The sequence below is a fragment of the Manis javanica genome, chromosome 3 (genome assembly GCF_040802235.1).
Source record: "Manis javanica isolate MJ-LG chromosome 3, MJ_LKY, whole genome shotgun sequence".
NCBI classification, from domain to species: domain Eukaryota; kingdom Metazoa; phylum Chordata; class Mammalia; order Pholidota; family Manidae; genus Manis; species Manis javanica.
The window spans coordinates 82,383,857-82,409,973 of NC_133158.1; the positions used below are offsets into that span (position 1 = coordinate 82,383,857).

A 26,117-nucleotide genomic window follows, 5' to 3' on the forward strand; every position below is an offset into this window, starting at 1 on the left:
TTTTTTAATTTTCACCAGTTTCACTGAGTACAAATATGTCAACATCACTTCTTCATACTGTCTGGCCATAAGCTGATCACCTCTACAATAATTTGATGTTTGTTGTAGATAGGTCTATAATAAAATGAAAATTACTAATTTGATTAGTTAGAGGCGTAAAGCACTGTAAATGAGTCAGAGGTTTGCATATAGTTCTGGTGTGAATGATGTAATTTATTAACTTAGATATGTTTCTATGTTTTCCATGCAAATGAAAAGATGTGAAAATATAAATAGATGTTGAATCTCTGATTGTAAATATAAATATGCAAATGTCAAACTGTGGAAATTTAAATATCCTATAATTTTATTTTTGACAGAGAATCATGACTAAGTGAGACAAACCATTTAAATATAAATATAACCTAGCCACAATGGGCTCCTTTGCCCTCACACATCGGAAGATCAGTCACAGGTCTTTTGCAGAGAAAAGTTTATTGTCAGGCAGTCTCACAAGGAGACTGGAGGTATTGTTGAAATCTGTCTCCTCCATGGCTGGAAAGAAAGGATATTTAAGGCATTTGGGCAAGGTTATGAAAGGGGCAGTTCACGGAAGGATAAAGTTTGGTTGAGGTTTGGAAAATTGTAGTTCTCCTTCATTTCAGGTCTCGAATGCAAATTTAGTAGCACGTTGCTTCAGGTGTCTCCCTTAATTGCTGGAGCTGAACTTCTTAGCTCTGTTCCCTGGAGGATCTTTGTATGGGGATAGGGAAAAGGTCATTGACCAGACAGGCAGATCCCTGTGTGTAGGCTCAGGCAGAGGTCTGCAGACTAAACCAGCTTGGGTTGGTATAGCTCCAGGGGTCCTGTAAAAAAAACAAACTTGTGACTTCTTTGCCTTAGAAATGACAGGAAAGAAAGTGATAACAAATTTTAAAAATGTAGTGAATAACAGGCAGGAAATGACTTTTGGCTTTTTAATTAAAAGGCCATGGTTTCAAAAGAAATCCTAAATCACAGGAGATGTAAAAATCAGGATTTTATGTATAAATTTGATATTTTGCCTTCTTAAACTTCTACCAGTTTTTTACCTTTAACTATGATAAATATAATACTGAAGTACAATCACCAGAATAAGGTCAGTTTAGGATTTTGGAAAAGATGTATTTGGTATAGATTAAATCCATTTTGTTTGATGTTCAAAAAGCTTCTCTTTTGAATAATTAAAGGCAACAAAAACTAAGAGTAATCTCTTAAAAATTATTCAAGAGAACAGTAGGATCTGATTTTCTTATAATTTTCTAGATACAAACTATTTTTATAAATCAGTGTCTTAACCCTATTTTAGATGCTATAATAAACATGTTATAAGCAATTCCATCATGAGAATGATGTGTAAAAATTATTTTCCATAAGTTTTTTCTATTCTAGTTTTCATTTGAAAATCAACTGAAAATATTACATAAGAAATTAATTGTAAAAACTGTATAAATTTTACTTTCTATTAAAGATTTTATTTATATAATCTTATTTAAACTTATAATTATATTAAAGTGATATTATTATGACATATATTTTGTTTATTTGACATACATGAGATATTTTTCAACCAAGAAAAGGGATGGAACATAAAAAAACACAGGTCTTTTATTTGGTATCTCAGAATTGCAGTTTGGGGAGCACAGAGCCAGGTAGATACCCAAATAATGGCCTGCTTGTAGGCTGAAAGAAAAAGTTTTTATAAGGAAAAGGAAGGGGTGGCAATTACATAAGTTAAGAAAAGAGTAAAACGTTTTTTACTGGCATTTTAACAAGCTATGCTATTCTGGGTTATATGTTGGTTGATTACTGACTCTATTTTCAGACACTTCACCCATCAGAATTGTGTTCAGGATGTCCATTCTCCTGCTGACTTCTCAAACAATTAATTACAATAATTGCCATTTTTCACAGTCCAAAGGTTTTGGCCCAGTTCAAACAAAGGTAAGAAAGGCAGTTTCTCTCCAATGGCCAATTTGACTCTGGTTGGATCAATTTTTCACACTACTGTTCATAAACTAATATGTAATTGAACAAGTATATCTTAAAGAGAGAGTATGGTAGGTGCCTGGAAAAAAAGTATTTTCGAATACCGTAACCCCCTATAACTCTGGGGAAAAAATCCCAGAGCAAAATACCTCTGAAACCAAAATCAGTCAAAGGGAGAAATACACTTTATTTCTTAAAAGCAGTTGTTACCTTTTGCTTGCCCAAGTCTCATGACCAACCCGGCTGCAGAAGAAAGGCCCTACCCAACTTCCCCAGTCCAGATACGCCTTTGCTTGCCCTTCTAATTACCTGTTGATAGGGAGATGGATTATTTCTCTCCACCACTTGGAAACGCCTACTGATACGGAGATGCACTAAAGCCAGGTGAGAGATTCTGAAAATATTGTAATTTTATTCACAGTCCATTCCTCCAGAATCTCACCTTCCAATCTACTTGTTCCCCATCTTCCGCAGTGGCCCCGGTGTGAGACAACTGGAACATTGTAACCAGACTAATAACATCCTCACGCCAAAGGATTCAGCTAGGTTCAAAGTCTTATGCAGAGTAAGTCCATAGGTCACCATTCCACAGGCAGGCAGTAGCTGAACAGGTAGGGAGTTCAGAGCAATCATCACACAGCAGCTGCAGCCAGGCAGTGTGTCCAGGCCACAGGGACTGTAGAATAAAATAACTGTAAGGGTGATAAGATACATGTTTTAATGACACCAGCATAGGCAAATCTTGTCCATTAGGTAGGATGCATGCAAGAAAGTGATTCTTGATAGGACAGTGGCAGGAATGGGATCTTCACCTGGTCTAGTATACCAGACTTTCACCCCTCTCTCTGTGGGAGTTACAGATGGGTCAGTATATAGGACTACGGGAGGTACATGCACTGGTCATTAAGATAAAACAAAACTTCCCCATAAGATGCTCTTATCTCCCAGATGCTTTAGATACACTACCGTATTCTCAGGGAGGCATTCTGCTGTTACTCCAGGAACAGAGATGAGGCCAGCTTCCTGCCCTTTTCCCCACAGTGCCAGAAGAACCATCCATCACTGGCCCACAGGTCAAAATGTCCAGGGCCATGTTCACTCGACATTGCCTCTGAGGTATAAAGCATTTGGGGCTGTCAGCAGGATGTTGCTCTGCTGGCCATATCCTGGCTTCAACAACTCCTCTTTGGTTTGCACATACAGTTATACAGGAGAGGCAGCAATGTGTGTTAGCATATCCACAGGGCTCAAGGCTCCTATTCAGGGCTTCTCATTCAAATGCCATAGCACTGTCCATAAATGAACTGACCAGCCCAGTACACTACCTGTGTCCAACTTTAGGACAGACTTCAACAAGCCATCTTACCTCTCTATCATGCCTGTCCTGGTAGGGTTAAGTGGCACATGACACTTCCACTTAATTCCTAATTGCTTCACCTAGTCTTGTAATGCATGTACAGTAAAGTGGGTGCATTGATCGTTCTCAGTCACCTGCAGCCAGCCATAGGCTGCAAAGGGACACTCTAGGCCCCTTTTGGTGATTTACTGATCTGCATGATGTGCAGGAAAAGCAACCAACAGTCCAGTATCTGTGTCTGCACTAGTCATAGCATACTGATATCCTTCCATATGGGCAGAGGCCCCATATAGCCTATCTGACACCTGGTAAGGGGTATCAGCCCCTTTACTATTGTCCCATGTTGCTGCAGGACTTGTTGTGAGTCCCTCTTAGAGCGTACAAGGCACTCCTTCTGGGCATGGCTGACTGCTTCAAAGGTTAATGGCAAGCTGCACCGACAGGCTACAACCCGCATTGTCTTTTGCCCCACATGCAACAAATGCTGATGTAACCATTGGGCTCTATCAGAGGCAGGCTTTCCTTCTAGCCAGTGCACCTGGGCCAATGTGTCTTCTTCATTCTCTGGGATGCCAAAGGCAAATGACCAATCACATGATATATGGTAACAGTCTTAGTCTGACCAGAGGTCTTACCACAGCTCTTGTTCTCAAAGGGAACAGTGACCAACCATCCATTTGGCATGTTATCATATAGGTAGCTACAGGGTCAAGCCCTGATAGACAGCCCAGCTCTCAGTGCAGACAAGTATAGGGGAGGGCTCCTGGGTGATCATGAGCCATAATGCCTGCAACTCAGCCCATTGACTACTCTTCCCCTCTTCATCCTCCATCCATATTGTCTCCATCTTAGGATGGAAAGACACAGCCCTCCACTTCAGGGGCTGTCCACAACTGTAGCTGTCTGTATACCAAGTATCTTTGAGTATAGGTGTGTTTCCCTTTTGGTGAGGATGCTAGACTACCAATGGCTCAAAAGAAAGTTCTTCTTGCTTTCTGCTGATATATGTCACTCCCAATAAGAACTGGTGTTCTCCACTTAAGGGGCGAGTAGAAAGGGCGCTACACTGCTGTAAATATGTATCCCATTTGGCCAGTGTAGGCGTCTGTGCCATGTTGCTCCATGGCCTTTGGATCCAGTCTCGCACCCACCCTGCAATGGGATAGGTGGTTGTTACCTTGGTTGGAGCTCTTCCGGTGATGGGCTCTGTAGCCAGGAAGGCATGGTACACAGCAGCCAGTTGCTTCTCTCTCAAGGTGTACTGGACCTTTGCTCCTTTCCGTAGTTGTTACCAGAATCCAGTTGGTTCATGTATCCATTCAAGTGGCTGCCAAAGGCCCCACACATAACCATCTTAGGTTACATGAACATCTAGCTCACAGGGTCTTGATGAGTACATTACCCTCAAAGCCTGTATAGCCTTGACTGCTCACTAAACAGCAGTAAAAGCAGCTGCACATGTTTTATCCCAGTCCCACCTAAAGCCCTTTTGTACCAACGAGTATAAGGGCTTCAGAATTTGTGCCAAGTGCAGTATAAACACTCTCCATCAGCCCAAAAGACCCAAATACTCTTGTAATACTGCCACAGTGGTAGGGTTAGAGAAAGCCTAGACCTTGTCTGTGACTGCTTCTGGGATAACTTTAGTTTTATCTGACCAGACAACCTCCAAGAATTTTGCAGACAAACCATGTCTCTGAACCTTGATGCTGTTCACAGCTCATCCTTTCTCCTGTAGATGTTGCAGCAGTCTAGGAGCTGCCCCTTCTAAATCTTCAAGAGAATCATATGTGAGCATGATATCATGATATCATGATATAGTGATACAGCCACACTGTTTGTGGTTTCTTCCATGTGGCCAAGTCCTGGGCTACAAGTCCATGACAAATGGTGGGACTGTGGAGGTATCCCTGTGAAAAGACAATGAATGTCCCCTGATGGCCTTCTCACATGAAGGCAAACTGTTCCTTACTGTCCTGTGCTATGTGAATAGAGAAGAAAACATTAGCAAGGTTCACACAGAAACAGAGGAATTTTAACAAATTTAGCGACACCCCTCCCTGTCTACCATACCTGTTTTACATTATAATATTGTTATCTATGGTGATAGTCCTCTGGAGCAGTTCCTCCATCTAAATTCTTTTTATGAAGTTGTGTGTGCATTGTGTGTGTGTGTGTGTGTGTGTGTGTGTGTGTGTGTGTGTGTGTGTGTGTGTGAAAATGTCTTTGAGTCTTGGGCCTTGATTGTGTTCAGCTCACATGTCACAGTGGCACACTTGGGGGCAGCCTACCTTTGACTCCTACATAGACATATAAATTGTAATATGACTTGATATATATATAACTGTGGCAAAGCTCTTACAAGATGGGGTAACATAAAGGTAATCTCCTGTTGGTGAGATGGGAAGATCTTTGGAGAGGAAGTTATGTTTATATTGATCTAGTTATATTTATATTGATTCTTTAGCAATATTAGTTATTTTTCTCTTATTCAGTGGCAAGAAGAAAGGAAAGTTTCTAAACAAAACATTGTTCAAAATCGCTGAATATGAAAGGATAACTGTAGAGACTGGTGCAGGTACAGTGTGACTGAATATGAGGATTGGGGAAAATTGCAGGGGAAAAGATGCCCTGAAGATTTACTGGAACAAATTTTGACAGGGCCCAAGTGCCTTATCTGGAGCTCAGGTTGGGTGGGAACCAGAGAACTGAGCTGTCAGGTGCCTGGATAGTTGGATAAATAAATAAAGCAACAAACCAAAGAAGAAAGAGTTAAGCCTTTATTCACTTTCTGTGATGGTATAATGTAACTTTGGAGGGAAAATAAGTTCCCAGCCCAGAGCAAATTACTTTTGAAGCAGAAGTCAAAGGGAGAATAAAGAGGTAGAAACCTATTTATTGCTTACAAGCAGTAGTCCACTTTTGCTCATCTGTGTCTCTCAGGAGCCAGCTGCAAAAAGGGACCCCACCAAACCTCTGCGGGCCCTCCACCCTTGTAATCACCTATTGATATGGAGATGGACTAAGGCCAGGCAAGAGATTCTAGAAATACTGCAATTTTACCCATATATAAGACAGAAGCTAAAACTGGGGAAACCACTGACTTCCTCTGATTTTCCCCTGTAGGAGCCAAGGACAGGCTATCACAAAATGTGCCATTGTCACATGTAAGATGAAGACAAGGCCTATGGGTAAAGTTATAATATTTCCAGAATATCTTACCTGGCTTTAGTGCATCTGCATATCAATAGGTGTTTCTCAGGGGTGGAGAGCAGTATTTCATCTCCGTATCAATGGGTAAATTACCTGGGTGGCAGAGGGCTTATCTGAACATTGGAGGTTGTGGGGAGTTCTCACTTGCTTCTGTTGGAGCAGGAAAGAGATGGCCCCAGGACCACGGTTTATAAGCAATAAATGGGTTTTAAACTTTATTTCTCCCTTTGACTGATTTTGCTTTTAGAGGTGTTTTGCCCCAGGATTTCCTCTCCCCAGAGTTACAAGGCCCTAAGACTCAATGAAACTTTGATAATCCCCCACACCCCACAACTGCATAAAAATAATTTAGATGGAGAAACTCCAGGAGGAGAACTATCACCATAGATAACAATATTATAATGTGAACTAGGTATGGTAGGCAGGGATGTGGCTCAGTCTATTAATATTCTTCTCTGTGTCCCACTATTTCTGTGTGGCCCAACAAATTATTTGTTTACCAAACATTTAATCTTTCATAGTCCTTTGAAACCTCAGACTCCTCACCTCTTGCCCTTGATTGAGGATAACATATATACTTCATTTTCCCTGACTGTCTCTATTATTTGTCTATAGTTTCCCCTTAGGTATATAATTAAATTTGTTTTTTCCTCCTGTCTCTTTTCAATTTGATTCTTAGACCAGCTTGAAGAACCTTGAAAGGTAGAGGAAATTTCTTCCTCCCAACACCCCTATGGACAGTGCACAGGTTAAAGGCAGATGGATCAGGACTGAGACGGGTGGGAGTCCTCTCACTATTGAGGGAGCCCCAGCAAAAGGCTCAGGCAGTTTTATGGACCCTAAAGTCAGGAGAAGGGTAATGGGGAAGGGTTTGGAGTAAAAAAGTACTGGGTATTGGATCTGAGTGGGGAAAACTGTTTTCTAGGTTTTCCTCTACTCTCCCTGTAGGAAGGTGATGCAAGTGGGTCAGGAAGTATAGATCTGCAGGGTGGTGGAGTAATGAAATTAACACTTATGGTTGCACAAATCACAGTTTATTTTGCAATTTCCTTTCACACAACACTCAAAGGGGGAATCACACATATCTGAAAATCACACATGTCACAGATCAGTACCTCTCATACTGGTCATGATGGATGATTCGAGTCCAGGCTGTCCCAGTCAGCCTTTGCTTTCCCAAGGGGAAGGAGATGAAGCTGAGACAGTTCAGTAGAGTGACAAATCTGTGACAGAGCAGGAGCATGGGCAGATGAGCAAGAGCCAGCCTCAGAGCACACGTCTGTCATCTAGTGTTGGGGACCTCTGAGATGAGCTTGCCACAGGGGCTCTGTGTCTGGCCCCTTATATAGTCCAGTCCATCCATCTGGGGGTTGGAAATAAGAGGGGACAGTCCACATGTGGTGTTGTCCAGCTTGAGCATTCACTGGCATGCCTGACATATGGAGTTATCTGGTTTGGGCTTTCACAAGCATGCCTTTTAGGGTGGGGTATGTTTACAGAGGCAGACAGCAGCGAAAGCAGGTAAGCCTGTCATAAAGAACTCCATATTGGAAGCCTGACAGAAGCAACTCCATATTGGATGCTCACATCAGAAGGCCTCTTCAGAGGTGCCTGAAAAGGATCTGACCCAGGGCCTCAGACAAAGAGATCTAGAAATGAAGATATCTGGGTTAGGGATGCAAATATTCAAAGATCATGACCAGCCAGGGGGGTCTGAGTCCTTGAGTACAACTCCCTTTAAGATACTGCAATGCTTTGTCTGTATACCAAGTCTCATATATATATATGTATATATATATATATATATATATGTATGATTTTTTGAGCCTGAAAAATCACAGAGGTTTATAACCAGAAGCTGGACTCCTCACCATGGTAAAGACAGTCTATATATTATGATGTAGACAGTGGGAAAGTAGGAGCAATTTTGAAATGTGGAAGTTGCATGATTAGATAAAAGCTTCAGGAAAACAACCCTTACAACAATGTGAAAATTTACTAATTGGGGAGTGTTATAGACAAGAAGAATGGTTAAAGTATGTACTTTTAAACCTTGGGAAGACCCTTTGTCCAGTGAAGAAGAGCCCCTCCCCCACAACAACACCCCCAGAAATTCTGAAGGCACTTACTTGTCACTGAGTCATTAGACCTAAGTATTCTAAGCCACCATTTTTTCAACTTCTTTTGGTTAAGTAACAGGACACTTAGAATTCCATAATGGGTTTGCTTCTTTGCCCAGGTCCATGCTTGTTGCTGCCTCCTCTTTTTTATTAATTATGGTTGAGAAGTGGAGATTGGGGTCCAGACGGCTTGTGTATTTATTAAAGATTCCTATGTAATATTTATTTCTTGAACATCCCAGAGCTCCTTTTAATACCTGACATGAGAAAGTAGTTTCAGGAGAGTTTTTGTATAATATCAGGACTCTTGAGATCCATTGTACAACTGGCTTTCTAGAAACTTGTTTTAGCAGTTGACATTATTAAAAGTATTTGGATCAGGATACTGTATTTTAAAAAGTAGCAATGTTATAAATGCTACAACCTAATTTATCATGAATCAGTGTGTTTAATCCTGAGTTGATATACTTATACATATATTCATATTTGAAGAAATATTATTAATGACTGGTAATAGTCTAAAAGTGTATCATATTATTTGGAAGTTGCTATGGTAACTTGTTTTCTTGGAAAATCCAATAGATGTGTGGAAGCCTTTAGTGGTTGTTTATCAGCTATTGGAGAAATAGTGCTGCATCCTATTTTTTAAAAGGTCTGTTTATTCATTGACTTTATAACAAATTATCAGACATTTTTCAGTATGAAATATTTTCAATTAGCATCACTTGAAAATGCAAAGCATTAGTAATTAATGTCAGTAAAAAGCAATATTAGAAAATCATATTTTCCCCAGTTATTTATAAAATATTTCATGTTAAAATATTTTTGCATGAGTAAGTCTGAAAAGATAGAAACTATGTAATATACAATCCTCCCCACCCTCCACAAAGGTAGAAAGCTATTCTCTGATTGCAGTTATTGTCAGGGTCATACTAAACTGTAGCCAAGATAAAATATAGTTTGGGTTACATCGGGTAACTTTTGATACATAGCAAAGTATCTCCAAATTTAATGGCTTAAACCACAGTCATTTGTCACCTAATAATTCTCTGGTTTATGAACTCAGTCTGAGCTTATTAGGGTCATTCCTCTGCTGGTATTGCCTAGCTCATTTGTGCAGCTGTAGGTAGCTGCTGGGTGAGCTGGGGGCTTGTTAAGGGACCTCAATAATGTGTTTTATAGTTGCCTTGAGCTATTTCACAGGGTGAATACCTTTCAAAAGCCACAAGAGAGGACAGGTCCTAAAAGAAAACACTCTTCCTCTCCTTATTACATTCGATATGGTCCCATTGGTCAAAGCCAGTCACATGACCAATCTCAAAGTCTGTGGGAAGAAGTGCTTCAAAGCATAAATGCAAGAAGCAGGGGTATGATGGCCTTCATGCAAATAATTTGTCTTATTTCACTCTCTGGCTGCAGTAATTACATCTCTTTCATAAGGAAAATAGACTCGCCTTGCTCTAGAAGTTGAATCTCATAATTTTATCATTTAAATCAAGTCCAGATGCAGATGAGATTCTTGGATGAGGCTCCTCGGTGAGTTTTTCAGGTGTGGCTACATTTCACATGGTGACTTATTGTTGAAACACCAGTCAAACAACTTTATGACGGCGCAGCCCTTAATGTAGCAGAACTTTCAAATTTCTCCTTAAGGTATATTTGCTAAAGTCCCATTGCCCAAAGACCACATGAACAAACCCAGAATTAATGTAAGAGATGACTCTCCAAAAATGAAAATAACCAAGAGTAAGTTATGTTAACAATTTTACAAACACTTGCCATGGTGAAGGAAAAGTAGAGGAAATCAATGGAGTAAAATCATGATCTTGGGAGACTGTATTGTGAGGATCTTACGTATTATCATTTTAATGCATTTAAGATATTTTTACACACTTTAGATTTCTATAAGTAGCCTTAAAAATAAACAAATTGAATCTATATTTTCAAGGGGAATTTTTAGATGGAAAAGAACACCGCTTTTTCAGTATTGTGTGATGGGAGATTTACCTTCTTTGAATATTATTATTTCTTGCTGACCTCTTGTATTATTGCATAGCTTCAGTGACACTGTATGTTACATTTAGTGGAAATATTCTCCCAAATAGTTTTTTTTTCATTTTAAGAGACCAAGTGACATTTATTGATCAAAAATAACTAAAATAATAATTGCAAAGTAATTGCAAAATATTCCTTGTCCTAGTTATTCAATGACCCTACTTCAAATGCATATTTTCTCAAAATTCTTGTTTACAAATGACAGTTAAAATGAGTATTTCCTATCATTATAATTAAATCCTTAGAGTTATAAAATTATTGATATAATTATCAATAATGAAACAGTTACATGTATTTATATTTATATTCATAAACTAAATCTATGGAACACTCATACAATTTCAACTACTTAATATTCTTAATAACTCCGAAGAAACTCTGACTCAGAAAACTAAACGATGTTCCTTAGGGTATTTGAACGCTGCTCTTTTTTTTTTTTGTCTGTTATCATTAATCTACAATTACATGAAGAACATTATGTTTACTAGGCTCTTCCCTACCCCAAGTCCCCCCCACAAACCCCATTATAATCACTGTCCATCAGCATGGTAAGATGTTGTAGAATCACTACTTGTCTTTTCTGTGTTGCACAGCCCTCCCCTTTCCCCCACCTCCCACCTTATACATGCAAATCATAATACCACCTTTCTTCGTCCCCACCCTTATCCATCCCTACCCTCCCATTCTCCCCAGTCTCTTTCACTTTGGTAACTGTTAGTCCATTCTTGGGTTCTGTGATTCTGCCGCTGTTTTGTTCCTTCAGTTTTTCCTTTATTCTTATACTCCACAGATGAGTGAAATCATTTGATATTTGTCTTTCTCCACTTAGCTTATTTCACTGAGCATAATACCCTCTAGCTCCATCCATGTTGTTGCAAATGGTAGGATTTGTTTTCTTCTTCTGGCTGAATAATATTCCATTGTGTATATGTACCATATCTTCTTTATCCATTCATCTACTGATGGACACTTAGGTTGCTTCCATTTCTTGGCTATTGGAAATAGTGCTGCAATAAACAAAGGGGTGCATTGGTCTTTTTAAAACTGCGTTCTTAGGGTAAATTCCTAGAAATGGAATTCCTGGGTCAAAAGGTAAGTCTGTTTTGAGCATTTTGAGGAACCTCCATACTGTTTTCCACAATGGTTGAACTAATTTACATTACCAACAGCAGTGTAGGACGGTTCCCCTTTCTCCACAACCTTGCCAACATTTGTTGTTGTTTGTCTTTTGGATGGTAGCCATCCTTACTGGTGTGAGGTTATATCTCATTGTGGTTTTAATTTGCATTTCTCTGATAACTAGCGATGTGGAGCATCTTTTCATGTGTTTGTTGGCCATCTGAATTTCTTCTTTGGAGAACTGTCTGTTCAGCTCCTCTGCCCATTTTTTAATTGGATTATTTGCTTTTGTTTGTTGAGGTGCATGAGCTCTTTATATATTTTAGATGTCAAGCCTTTATTGGATCTGTCATTTATGAATATATTCTTCCATACTGTAGGGTACCTTTTTGTTCTATTGATGGTGTCCTTTGCTATACAGAAGCTTGCCAGCTTAATATAGTCCCACTTGTTCATTTTTGCTTTTGTTTCCCTTGCCCAGGGAGATATATTCATGAAGAAGTCACTAATGTTTATGTCCAAGAGATTTTTGCCTATGTTTTTTTCTAAGAGTTTTATGGTTTCATGACTTACATTCAGGTCTTTTATGCATTTCGAATTTACTTTTGTGTATAGGGTTAGACAATGGTCCAGTTTCATTCTCTTAGATGTAGCTGTCCAATTCTGCCAGCACCATCTGTTGAAGAGACTGTCATTTCCCTATTGTATGTCCATGGCTCTGTTATCAAATATTAATTGATCATATATGTTTGGGTTAATGTCTGGAGTCTCTAATCTGTTCCACTGGTCTGTGGCTCTGTTCTTGTGCCAGTACCAAATTGTCTTGATTACTATGGCTTTGTAGTAGAGCTTGAAGTTGGGGAGTGAGACTCCCCCCACTTTATTCTTCCTTCTCAGGATTGCTTTAGCTATTCGGGGTCTTTGGTATTTCCATATGAATTTTTGAACTATTTGTTCCAGTTCATTGAAGAAAGCTGTTGGTAATTTGATAGGGATTGCATCGAATCTGTATATTGCTTTGGGCAGGATGGCCATTTTGATGATATTAATTCTTCCTAGCCATAGGCATGGGATGAGTTTCCATTTATTAGTGTCCTCTTTAATTTCTTTTAAGAGTGTCTTATAGTTTTCAGGGTATAGGTCTTTCACTTCTTTGGTTAGGTTTATTCCTAGGTATTTTATTCTTCTTGATGCAATTGTGAATGAAATTGTTTTCCTGAGCTCTCTTTCTATTGGTTCATTGTTAGTGTATAGGAAAGCCACAGATTTCTGTGTGTTAATTTTGTATCCTGCAACTTTGCTGAATTCCGATATTAGCTCTAGCAGTTTCGGAGTGGAGTCTTTAGGGTTTTTTATGTACAATATCATGTCATCTGCACATAGTGACAGTTTAACTTCATCTTTACCAATCTGGATTCCTTGTATTTCTTTGTTTTGTCTAATTGCTGTGGCTAGCATCTCCCTTACTATGTTAAATAACAGTGGAGAGAGTGGGCATCCCTGTCTTGTTCCCGATTGCAGAGGAAAAGCTTTCAGCTTCTCACTATTCAGTATGATGTTGACTGTGGGTTTATCATATATGGCCTTTTTTATGTTGAGGTACTTGCCCTCTATACCCATTTTGCTGAGAGTTTTTATGATGAAGGGATGTTGACTCTTGTCGAATGCTTTTTCAGCATCTGTGGAGATGATCATGTGGTATTTGTCCTTCTTTTTGTTTATGTGGTAGATGATGTTGATGGATTTTCGAATGTTATACCATCCTTGCAACCCTGGAATGAATCCCACTTGGTCGTGGTGTATGATTACTTTGATATATTTTTGAATTTGGTTTGCTAATATTTTGTTGAGTATTTTTGCATCTATGTTCATCAGGGATATTGGTCTGTAGTTTTCTTTTTTGGTGGGGTCTTTGCCTGGTTTTGGTATTAGGGTGATGTTGGCTTTACAGAATGAGTTTGGAAGTATTCTCTCCTCTTCTATTTTTTGGAAAACTTTAAGGAGAATGCGTATTATATCTTCTCTGTATGTCTGATAAAATTCCTAGGTAAATCCATCTGGCCTGGGTTTTTTTTTTCTTGAGTAGTTTTTTGATTACTGCTTCAATTTCTTTGCTGGTAATTGGTTTGTTTAAATTTTGTGTTTCTTTCTTGGTCAGTCTTGGAAGGCTGTATTTTTCTAGGAAGATGTCCATTTCTTCGGGGTTTCCCAGCTTCTTAGCATATAGGTTTTCATAGTAGTCTCTAATAATTGTTTGTATTTCTTTTGGGTCTGTCATGATGTTTCCTTTCTTATTTCTGATTCTGTTGATGTGTGTTGATTCTCTTTTTCTCTTAATAAGTCTGGCTAGAGGCTTATCTATTTTGTTTATTTTCTCAAAGAACCAGCTCTTGGTTTCATTTATTTTTTCTATTGTTTTATTCTTCTCAATTTTGTTTATTTGTTCTCTGATCTTTATTATGTCCCTCCTTCTGCTGACCTTAGGCCTTATTTGTTCTTTTTTTTACAATTTCGATAATTGTGACATTAGACTATTCATTTAGGTTTGTTCTTCCTTCTTTAAATATACCTGGATTGCTACATACTTTCCTCTTAAGACTGTTTTCGCTTCATCCCACAGAAGTTGGGGCTTTGTGTTGTTGTTGTCATTTATTTCCATATATTGCTGGATCTCCATTTTAATTTGGTCATTGATCCATTGACTATTTAGAAGCATGTTGTTGAGCCTCCATGTGTTTGTGAGCCTTTTTGGTTTCTTTGTACAATTTATTTATAGTTTTATACCTTTGTGGTCTGAAAAGTTGGTTGGTAGGATTTCAATCCTTTGGAATTTACTGAGGCTCTTTTTGTGGCCTAGTATGTGGTCTATTCTGGAGAATGTTCCATGTGCACTTGAGAAGAATATGTATCCTGTTGCTTTTGGGTGTAGAGTTCTATAGATGTCTATTAGGTCCATCTGTTCTAGTGTGTTGTTCAGTGCCTCTGTGTCCTTACTTATTTTCTGTCTGGTGTATCTGTTCTTTGGAGTGAATGGTGTGTTGAAGTCTTCTAAAATGAATGCATTGCATTTTATTTCCTCCTTTATTTCTGTTAGTGTTTGTTTCACATATGCTGGTGCTCCTGTGTTGGGTGCAAATATATTTATAATGGTTATATCCTCTTGTTGGACTCACCCCTTTATCATTATGTAATATCCTTCTTTATCTCTTGTTACTTTCTTTATTTTGAAGTCTATTTTGTCTGATACTAGTACTTCAACACCTGCTTTTTTCTCCCTATTGTTTGCATGAAATATCTTTTTCCATCCGTTGACTTTTAGTCTGTGCATGTCTTTGGGTTTGAGGTAAGCCTCTTGTAAGCAGCATATTGATGGGTATTGTTTTTTGTCCATTCAGTCACTCTATATCTTTTGATTGGTGCATTCAATGCATTTACATTTAGGGTGATTATCATTAGGTATATACTTATTGCCATTGCAGTCTTTAGATTCGTGGTTACCAAAGGTTCCAGGTTACTTTCCTTACTATCTAAGAATCTAACTTAACTCACTTAGTATGCTGTTACAAACATAATCTAAAGATTCTTTTCTGTTTCTCCTCCTTTTTCTTCCTCCTTCATTCTTTGTACATTAGGTATGAAATTCTGTTCTTTTAGTCTATCCCTTGATTGTCTTTGGGAATAGTCAATTTAATTTTGCATTTGTCTCACAATCAGCTGCTCCACCATCCCTACCATGGTTTTACTGCCTCTGGTGACAGCTATCCAACCCTAGGAACACTTCCATCTATAGCAGTCCCTCAAAAATAGCCTGCAGAGATGGTTTGTGGGAGGTAAACTCTCTCAGCTTTTGCTTATCTGGAAATTGTTGAACCCATCCTTTAAATTTAAATGATAATCTTGCCGGATAAAGTAATCTTCATTCCAGGCCCTTCTGCTTCATGGCATTAAATACATCATGCCACTTCCTTCTGGCCTGTAAGGTTTCTGCTGAGAAGTTGATGTTAGCCTGATGGGCTTTCCTTTGTATGTAATCTTATTTATGTCTCTGGCTGCTTTTAACAGTCTATCCTTTTCCTTGATCTTTCCCATTTTAATTACTATGTGTCTTTGTGTTGTCTTCCTTGGGTCCCTTGTTTTGGGAGATCTGTGGATCTCCATGGCCTGAGAGACTATCTCCTTTCCCAAATCGGGAAAGTTTTCAGCAACTACCACCTCAAAGACACTTTCTATTCCTTTCTCTCTCTTCTTCTTCTTCTGGTATCCCTGTAATACGAATACTGTTCCTCTTCGATTGGTCACACAGTTCTCTCAATATTTTTTCATTTTTAGAGTTCCTTTTTTCTCTGTGCCTCAACTTCTTTGTAATCCTGTTCTGTAGTTCCTATTTCATTTATTGTCTCCTCCACCATATCCTACCTGATTTTAATACCCTCCATCATGCTCTTCAATGATTGGATCTCCGATCTGAATTCATTCCTGAGTTCTTGGATGTCTTTCCATTCCTCCATTATAATGTTGATTATTTTTATTTTGAACTCCCTTTCAGGAAGAGTCACGAGGTTCATATCATTTAAATCTTTCTCTGGAGTTGTATTAATAATTTTACTCTGGACAATGTTCCTTTGGCGCTTCATGTTTGTATATGGCACTCTCTAGTGTCCAGAAGCTCCATTCAGGAGCTGCTCAGCCCCTGAAGCAATGTTGGGGGTCGCAGGGGAGCAGTACTGGTGCCTGGGGGGAGGAAAGAGCTGTTCGCCACCTCCCAGCTGCTGTGCCTGTCTGCACTGCCTGAGCCAATGGTCCGGTCACACAGGTTTTTCTCCCTGAGCAGCTGGATATGTATCCCTGCTTTCCACAAGCAGCCGGAATCCCAGTCTCTCCAGGTATTCTGCCTGTACTAACTTTCCAACCTGGCAGTCATGTGAGTCTCATGAAAGCACATGAAATGTAGGTCTGTGCTCCCAGAGCAGATCTCTGGAGCTAGGTATTCAGCAGTCCCAAGCCTTCCACTCCCTCCCTGCTCCATTTCTCTTCCTCCCGCTGGTGAGCTGGGGTGTGGGAGGGGCTCAGGTCCCGCGAAGCCACAGCTCTGGTACTTACTCCATTCAGAGAGGTCTGCTCTTTTCTCCAGGTGTGTGCAGTCTGATGCAGTCTTCTTTCCTGTTGCTCTCTCAGAATTATTTGCACCAATTAAATTTTCTAATTGTATCCAGTTTTAGGAGGAAGCCTCTGTCTCTCCTCTTACACCACCATCTTTGATCCCCAAATAGTTTTATTTGGAGTGCCCATCTGGTTATAGTCCCAGAACAGAGTTTCTTTACTAACATTCTAGCAGAGGCAGCAAAATCAGTGCAGCATTTGCCTAAGTAAAATGAAAAGACAACCTGTGAAATAGGAGAAACTTTTTGAAAACTGTATATCAGGTAAGGGGTTAATAACTGAAATATGTGAGGAACTCTTACAACTCAATTGTAAAAACAAAAAGTCAAGCAAACCTACAAATAATCCAATGGTCAGAGAACCTGAATAGACACTTTTTTCCAAAGAAGATATCCAAATAGACAATAGGTATGTGAAATGATGTTCAGTATCACTAATCATCAGCAAAATGCAAATCAAAACCACAGTGAGATACTACTTCACAAATGACAGGATGGCTACTGTAAAAAAGGCAAAAGAGATTACAATGTCGGTAAAAATGTGGAGAAAATGGAACCTTTGTGCACTATTGGTGGGAATGTAAATTGGTACAGCCGCTATTGAAAACATTACAGGGATTCTTAAAAACATTAAAAATAGAGCTACCATGTCATCCAGTAATCCCACTTTTGGGTGGTAGTCTGAAAGAAATGAAAACACTAACTCAAAAAGGTATCTTCTCCATGGACATTACAGCCTTATTTATAACAGCTAAGACATGGAAATAACGTAAGTGTCCATCAATGGATGAGTGGACACAGAAAATGTAATATATATATATATATATATATATATATATGTACACGCACAGACATACACATATATATGTATACACACATACACACTGTAGCTATTATTCAGCTACAAAAAGAAGAAAATCTTGCCATTTGTAACAACATGGGAAGACCTTGAGGGTATTATGCTAAGTGAAATAAATCAGACAGAGAAAGACAAAGCATGATCTCACTTAAATGCAGAATCTTAAAAAAAGTCTGAACTCAGATACAGAGAACAGATTGGTCGTTGCCAAAGGTGGGAATAGGGGATAAGCAAAATAGGTGAAGGTGATCAAAAGGTGCCATTTTTCAGTTATAATATAAATAAATTCTGGGGATGTAATGTACAGTATGGTGACTATAGTTAATAATACTGTACTGTTTATATATATATTTGAAATTTGCCATGAGAGTAGATCTTAAAAGTTCTCATCAGACAAAAAAATTATAACTATGTTAGTTGATGGATGTTAACTTGACACTGGGTGATCATTTTGCAATACATACACACACACACACACACGCACACATATATATGAAAAGGTGTTCAAAATCATTAGTCATCAGGAAAATACAAATTAAAACCGTAATTACATACTGTTTCACAACCACGAGGGTGGGGAAAAAAAGCAAAAAGCAAGAAAAAACTTATAAATAAACTTGCACAATTTTGAGGAAATATTTTTAGCAGAAATTTACAACAAACATTCTATTTGTCAAATAACTGAATCACCCTCACTAAAGTCTGGAATATGAAGAAGTTGCCACTATTTTTGTTAATATTCAAGATAATAGTAGAGTTCCTAACAGATACATTAAAGGAAGGAAAAAGAATATGAGCTATAAATATTGGGAAGAGAGGGTTAAAATTTAAAAACCTCACTATTTGCAGATGCTTGTATCCATAGAAACCACAATCAGCTAAAAAAAAAATGTGATTTAAGGTAGTCCAGGAAGGTGCCCAGAAAGATCAAAATAAGAAAATCAATAATTTTTATACAAGATTAACCAGATAGAAAACATAATAGAATAGATTTCTCAAAACAACTGAGAAAAAATTGTTAAAAATATTTAGTAATATACTTAATAAGAAATGCATAACACCTCTATGGGAAAAATTATAAAATGCTATTGAAAGGTGTATAAGTAGTCCTAAATGAATAGAAACATAGACCAATTTCATGCCACAAAACTCTAGAATTTAGAGATACTAATTATATTCTATGTTATTCTACAAAGTTATTATTCTCCCAGTCAAAATTGCAGCAGTTTCTGTTTTGGAAATTGAATGGAGTCTTAAATGCTTCTTACATTCGTAGACAGAAATGTGATCATGAAGATACAAGGCAAACTTTAGAGAGAGAAAATGTAGGCTAGAAATGGGGGACAAGGGAGACTTGAACTTGTCCTCCTAGATATCAAACATTTTTTTTGAAGTATTGTAATGAAAATAATATAATACCGAATTGAAGGACAAATGAAGAAGGGTAGCATTATGGAAAATCAAGAAATAAACACATGATTAGATATACATTAGTATATAGTGAAGGAGGCTTTCAAATTGAGGTAAATGGTAGAATATGTAATTAGTAAAATTAGAATAATTCATAACCCATTTGGAGAAAAATTAAAGTGACATCTTCAAGTATTAATGCATAGATATAAAAAAACTAAAGTATTGAAGAAAATTTTAGAATATATTTAAATCCCTTTCTATTTTTTCTATAATTTCAAAGATTGAAAAATAGATTATTTCCTCTGTGATAGGAAAGGTCTTCTTACATAAGACAAAATTTATAGAAAAAATTTGAAAAGACAATATAACATGGAGAACAATTCATTTTTGGAGCTGAGTAAGTCTTGACTTAAGGCAAGAGGCAATATTTGAATTAAGCCTGATTTGGATTTTGAGCAGAAGGTATTCTGGAACAACTTAAAAGAATAGAGGTATAAAATTGAATGTCAGATTTGAGAAGTCATCCAGAATGGATGGAGGTCAAAATGTATAGTAAGAATCTACACATTAGGAGTTTAGTAGTGGAAGAAATTCCATTCAATTCCCCATCTGATTTCTCTACTAAAGTTTTAAGACTATATATATTCAATTTGTCTTCATATTATTACTCTACAATAATACACTGTTATTCATTGTAAAATGAATCCATTCATTTAAACTGTGTGTTTAGAATGTTGTGCCTAAAAATTAAAATAAAACCGAAAAAGGCAAACAGATGGTACATGATTTTATGTGGCTTTGTTGTATTCTATTGAATATATTCAGAATATTTATTTAATAGCCTCAGAATATTCCACTGATCTTAGTTTCTAGAACTGATTAGCTTCTCTTCAGCTATTGTTAGACAGCTACAGTCTCTGTTGGATACAAAGAGCTGTCTGTGATTTACCTTGATTTTAAGAATGGCAAACAAGAACCACCTTCAAGCTGATTTCATTTACCATTGCTCCCTTCCTAGTGATCTCAACCCTATTCAATTTCAGTTATGAAGGTAACAAAATACTGTTTAATTCAGCCCTGTCAGCCTTGTTAATTTGATAGTGCATAAAAGTGAGGTACTCAAAGCCTTAAATAGACAATAAATCTTAATGCAATGTTTTCTACTATGTGATAAATATGAGTATTATATCAACAGGATAAATGTTTGATTATTATAGACCTCAAATTCCTTAGAAATTAGTGTAACTAGACAGAACGCTTAGTGATAAGTTAAGATTGGACTTGTTTACATTTTAATATGTGCAACGTGTTAGCCTTGTTACTCTTATGACTCAGCTAACTTTTCTATAGGCTTTTGGCATTCTGATTCCCTGTATCACATATATTTAGGTAATTGATTTAAACTTAATTTTAATTTTTTCGTGGTCTAGCAAAGCATACTTAAGTCACATGTTGCAATGTAAATTGTGTATTAAGTTGTAGCTAAAATTCTGCACAATATTTCAATATAATAAATTTATAGATATAAAATCTGGTCATCACGAGAAACAGTATCTGAATGACATTTTCTTGCAGACTTTTTGGCACTATTTCTATTCATCTATTTATGATTGTGTATTTAGGCATAATTAGTAATATTAATCTTAAGTTTTATGTACCCAAATACATCAATCGTCATATGCCTATAATTATTCTAAGCTTTTCACAAATATAAACTTAGATAATTATGTGACATACTCATTTTCTGATGAGGAAGCTGAAGTAAAGAAAATTAAGTACTTTGCTTAATTCATACTACACTGAAAGTGGTGGAGCTTGGATTACAACCTAACCATGCCGACTATCTAGAATCTTCTTACACCCTACAATGCTCTGCAATCTTTTATGTTGTGATAGAAAATTTGTCAATTAAAATAATTTGCCAAAAAAATCATACATTTTGAGGAAATATCCATTATACTATCTTGTTTTACTCCACAGTAAACTCTTCTACTTTTTAAATTTAAAGTTATTATAGAACTTTATTTCACTGACTCTTTAGATAGGGCTAGTAAGATAGGGCTAACTGCATTATCTACTGGATGCTCTAGAGCTCACTAAATTTTCAATTTAATATAAACCTAAATATAAATTTATAATAACAATTTATAAAATTAAAAAATTGAATTTAATGTAACTGAAAAATATACAAATTTATGTACTAATTTCATCTTTTAGATAGTAAGCTATGTGGTAGAATGCTTTAAGAAAATTTTATTTTCCATTTAATATTCTTTCCTTTCTTCTGATTTTATGTATCGACCATGTTAAAATCAAATTTAAACATGTTTCATATGTGATTATAATATAAATGCAAAAACATATAAACTGCAGATGGCCTATAATGTATCTTTAAAAAAGTTTCACAAGATCTAACAATTGTCAATGCTGAAAACAGTGCTGAATTAAAATTAATTCAAATTAACTTTGTTTTAAAGGTTGCATTCTGAGAAGACTTATACTGTTTATAAATCAGTAAAGCAGATTCACCAGAATCAGTAAAGCAAAGGAGAAGCCACTAGATAAGTAGTCCATTCCAGAATCTAATTTTTACTTTAAACTTTGAGGTATCCATGAGGTTATTTATATAGCTATAGGAAAAGACAGCAATAAACACTTGGGGAGAAACAGTAGTAAAATGTATATTTGAATATTTTTTTACTTTATCCCACTGAGTATAGGAAGGGTATAGAGAGTGAGCACTTTGTGTGTGTTATAACTGATACCATATCTGGATAAACAATCTATTAGTCCTCCTGTGCTCTCTAAGGAGGAGATACTAAATGAAGAAAGATAGCAGAATAGAGGCATCAGTGGTGTTTCAATCTCTGGAGGGACAGTGTCTGCTATAGAAAATGTGTTGAAAAAGGGAGACTCCTCATTAATCAAGGAGAAACACTGCTAAATTTGATATAGTACTTTACTGGTTTGTGAGGGAGATAAAAATAAATGAGAATAATACTACCAAGTATATTTTTTGTCAACTGTGGACATCCCCAGAGAAGAAATGGAAGTAAGCTTACTTTTATAATCAATATGTGACCACTAAAAATTCAATAAGATTAATCAGCTATCTACTGAACTGATAATATTTAAATATGTTATTAAGAATCAGGGCCACCTACATAAATTCATGAGATGTAGTGAAAAATGAAACCACAGGACCATTTTCTAAAAAATCTGGAAAAACTGTCATTAAAAATATTAAAATATGAAACTTAAAAATATCTTCCAGCATCTCTCTCTTGAACTATATTGGTGATTTTATTTAATTGCTAAGTAAAAAAAAAAGTAAATTGTTAACATGAATTTTACCATTGATCTTTACAGTGTGAAACTACAGTTTTAAATGCAAATATTAGAATATTGAACTCATATGCAGAATTACTGAAATTACATAATTTGTATATCATATCTTGTGCATACCTAAATGTTTCATTCCTACCAGAACAGTGGATAATGTTGCCCCAAAACTATTTTTCATTTCACTTCTTAATATGCACAGATTTTACTAAAAATCTCTACCTTCAGCTTACTGGTAAGTAAGTAAGGACTGAAAGGAGAAAGAACTATGGGTTGTGTTATCTTTGCCTTTCTTCTCTGTGATCATTTTCTGTATAAGTGGTTGGCTAATTACAGAGAACTAACACAACTAAGATAGTATATGAAAGGATTCCTTTGTCATTTGTATTCCTTAACATGCCATTGGTTTTCTATAGTTTGAAGCAAGTTCTTGTTCTAATGGGAAAGTGTGGTTTCACTAGTTGTCAAAGCCTCAGCTTACTCAGTTACAGACAAAACAAGCTTATGAGGCACTCACTTTGAGTTTCACTGAACTTCCATGTAGGGTCCTGTGGAATCCTGTGCTCTGGGGACCTCAAATACTATATGGGAATAAAGCAAGAAAGGAAAGTAGACACACATTTCTTGCAAGTAACTTCTCACCTCATGTACATGCTCCATTGTCTATTAGAAATCACTTCAAAACATAAGTTCAGAGATGAAATCATTAAGAATTTCAAGATGGTGACAGCAGAGCATTAAACCAAGCGTGGAGTCCTTCTCATCATGGGGCTCTGTGTGACTGCCTAGGTTGCAGACCCATGAATCTAGCTGAGTTAAAGACAGTATTACCATTTCCATAACTGTATGAGATTGGATTGCATTACATTTTTAGGATAGGTGTCTTATTCTAATATATATTATTTAGGAAAATAATTAAAAATATTAAGTGAAGACACAGTCATAGTATCTGTGCTAGTTCAAAAAAATGCAAGTATAAATCACAAATCAGATGAAATTTCTCTTGAAACCAAAGCAAAAGAAAGTGGCACAGTGATGGTGGCTCATCAGCAACACTAGGGAATTGAAAGGGAAACAGCCAGCAGCACAGGACAGGCACGAGGACATGGAGCAGATAGTACAAAGCACAGAGAAGAACAAGCCACCCCTGGAATTGGGATGGACAACCTTAAATAAGGTAGGACACACCAGAGGCAACTCTAATTGGTCATCATTGGGAGAAACATACGGAGAGACAGTGATTCCCAATGGATCCACTCTTTAAAAACGGATTCAGAGGCAAAAGTGGGGATATCAAGACAAAACCGAAGCACTGAGGGCAAAAAGCTAGTGGGAAGTAATTGAAATACCTTAGCCCTATACCTGGAGAGTGACTGGAGCACTGGGCAGAATAACCAGATTGTCAACAGGGTGAAGATATAGTATAAAATTGTAATTCAGAGGAATGCATGATGTGACAAAGGAAATGTGGAGAACTGCAGCTGGGATGCTGACCTAGGGACTCTTGCTCACTAAATGAAGCAGGGTGGTCTGAGGCCAATTTTGACAGCCATTCAGGAGCCTTAGAGTTACAGCTAATTTATAGGTTCTCAACTTTAGGGAATATACTTAAAATGTAAACCTCAAAGTTGGTGTGTATGAGATTGTCTTTTGTATCCTGCTTTACAGAGTTAGTTGTCTTAAAACTGGAAAGTGCTTGATCTACAAGTTATGTTACCTGTGGAAACTGTCAAGAGAATCAGAAGACAGACATGATGGAAAAAAGATAGGATGTGCTATTGCATATTACAGTTAGATTCTTATGAGATTAAATTATTCCTTTATGTATTTCTTCCCTTTTAGGAGTAGACCTTGATGCCAGTATACCTAATATTCAATTGAATAAATGAAAATAAGAAACAACCAGTTCAATTACTGACTCTACCAAACAAAATGTTTTAGAATGCGCATATAAAATGTGTGAGAGTTTTATAATTCATTTAAGGAATTCTTCCAGAAAATCATTAAATAAACATAAGTAAGGAACTTTGGTAAAGGAAAATGTTTTAATATACACAGATACATACATTGTCTGGCTGTCTGCTTAGCTCCTGTGAAACACCAAATTACAGTTACAGAAAATTAAATTGCAGTACAGTAAGAAGTTCTTACCTTCCTAAATGTTCTGGTCATTCAAATAAAGATATTTGCACATTGTAAATGTTTCCTATTTATTTTTCATCAAATGAAGCACTTAGAATATATAAATTAGCTAATATGTAAACCCTGTTGTAATTATCTGCAACTAACATACTGTATAAGACTAAATATTCATTTATATTTTATTTTATATGAATATTGCAGCTTACCAATAAGGAAGCTGAGGATCAGTTATATAATTATCAAAAACCAGAAATGGTATTTATTTGTTCTAGATTTATATTGATTCTAGAACCTCATAATTGTTCATAATATCATACTTCTCCTATTTTATAATAATAGGTGGTACGAGTTTTCAGGTTCAATTTACATGACTTTTTAAAATGAATATAAAATGTGCACTCAGTGATGTAAAATTCTGTAAAGAAGTTTTCCCATCTGCCTTGTCTATGTGAAATAGGAGAATGTGCTAGCCGTATTGAAGCAGAGTTTATTGCACCATTAAAGATCCCTGGTTTCCTTCCCTCTGCCATGTTAGCGCAGAAAGTATTTCTGGTCCAATGCTTAGGCTATATGCCAGTAGTCTCTTCATTATTTAAGATGCAGAGAGGATGGCTATTTTAACTGCAATTAGTAGAGGGTCATGGAACTTTGAAGTGTTTGTTCAGGACAACTGCAGAGGTATTTTTCTGAGTCACCTTCTGATACAAATTCACCACATATTCTTTCCAAGCTTCTGTGCCACTCATTTGAGGGAAAAGGCAAACCATTTTAATGGTTTAGATTAGAAAAAGCCAATATTATAGTGGGGGAAAAACTCTATATAGTCAAAGAGAACAGTTTGGAAGAAGCATGTTCCTGGAATATCTCTAGGGGAATATATTCCATTTCTGAGATACTGCTGCACAAATTCATATATACTCTCAAAACATTGTTTTCTTTTAATACATTTTCTAATATGTAGCCATAGCCAGAGAAATATCCCAATACCCCAAAATTCTTACCCATATTTAAGGAATTGGGATTTTTAACTCAATATCTTTACAAGTTCATTTTCAGAATAATTGATTATAAGCCTTAGAGATAGCCAAGGGAAATTTGCAACTTCCCTAGAAGTCAGACAAAGCTAACTGTAAAGGAATCACTATTTTTTAGTTCTAGTGTAAGAATATGTGTGTTAGAAAGTAATCTATTTGACAAATTCTATATGCTGTTCCATATACATATTTTACACTATAGTAAGGTAGTCAATTTTCTAGATTATTTTGAGAGGTTGAGAAAGTCAACAAATATTCTAGAAAAGATTTATTGGATACTTTAAAAATATTTTACTA

The 26,117-nt window shown here is 36.7% G+C and overlaps 1 long non-coding RNA gene across 6 annotated transcripts in view; it reads right to left on the reverse strand.

Annotated features, from left to right (window-relative positions):
• Window positions 1-328: 328 nt before the first annotated feature.
• The window catches only part of LOC118968973 (uncharacterized), a 38,938-nt gene continuing 13,149 nt past the window's right edge, over window positions 329-26,117 (reverse strand). Inside the window, exons 2-7 of one of the 6 annotated variants that reach the window (XR_012129242.1) lie at window positions 8,707-8,954; window positions 7,693-7,940; window positions 4,542-4,691; window positions 2,974-3,118; window positions 2,450-2,699; window positions 329-845 (exon numbers count right to left, since the gene is read on the reverse strand). This is a non-coding gene — a long non-coding RNA (uncharacterized lncRNA). Of the gene's footprint in view, window positions 846-2,449; window positions 2,700-2,973; window positions 4,692-7,692; window positions 7,941-8,706; window positions 8,955-16,971; window positions 17,234-26,117 lie in introns of all 6 variants that reach the window. The other 5 variants (XR_012129245.1, XR_012129244.1, XR_012129241.1 and 2 more) reach the window with 5 other exon arrangements.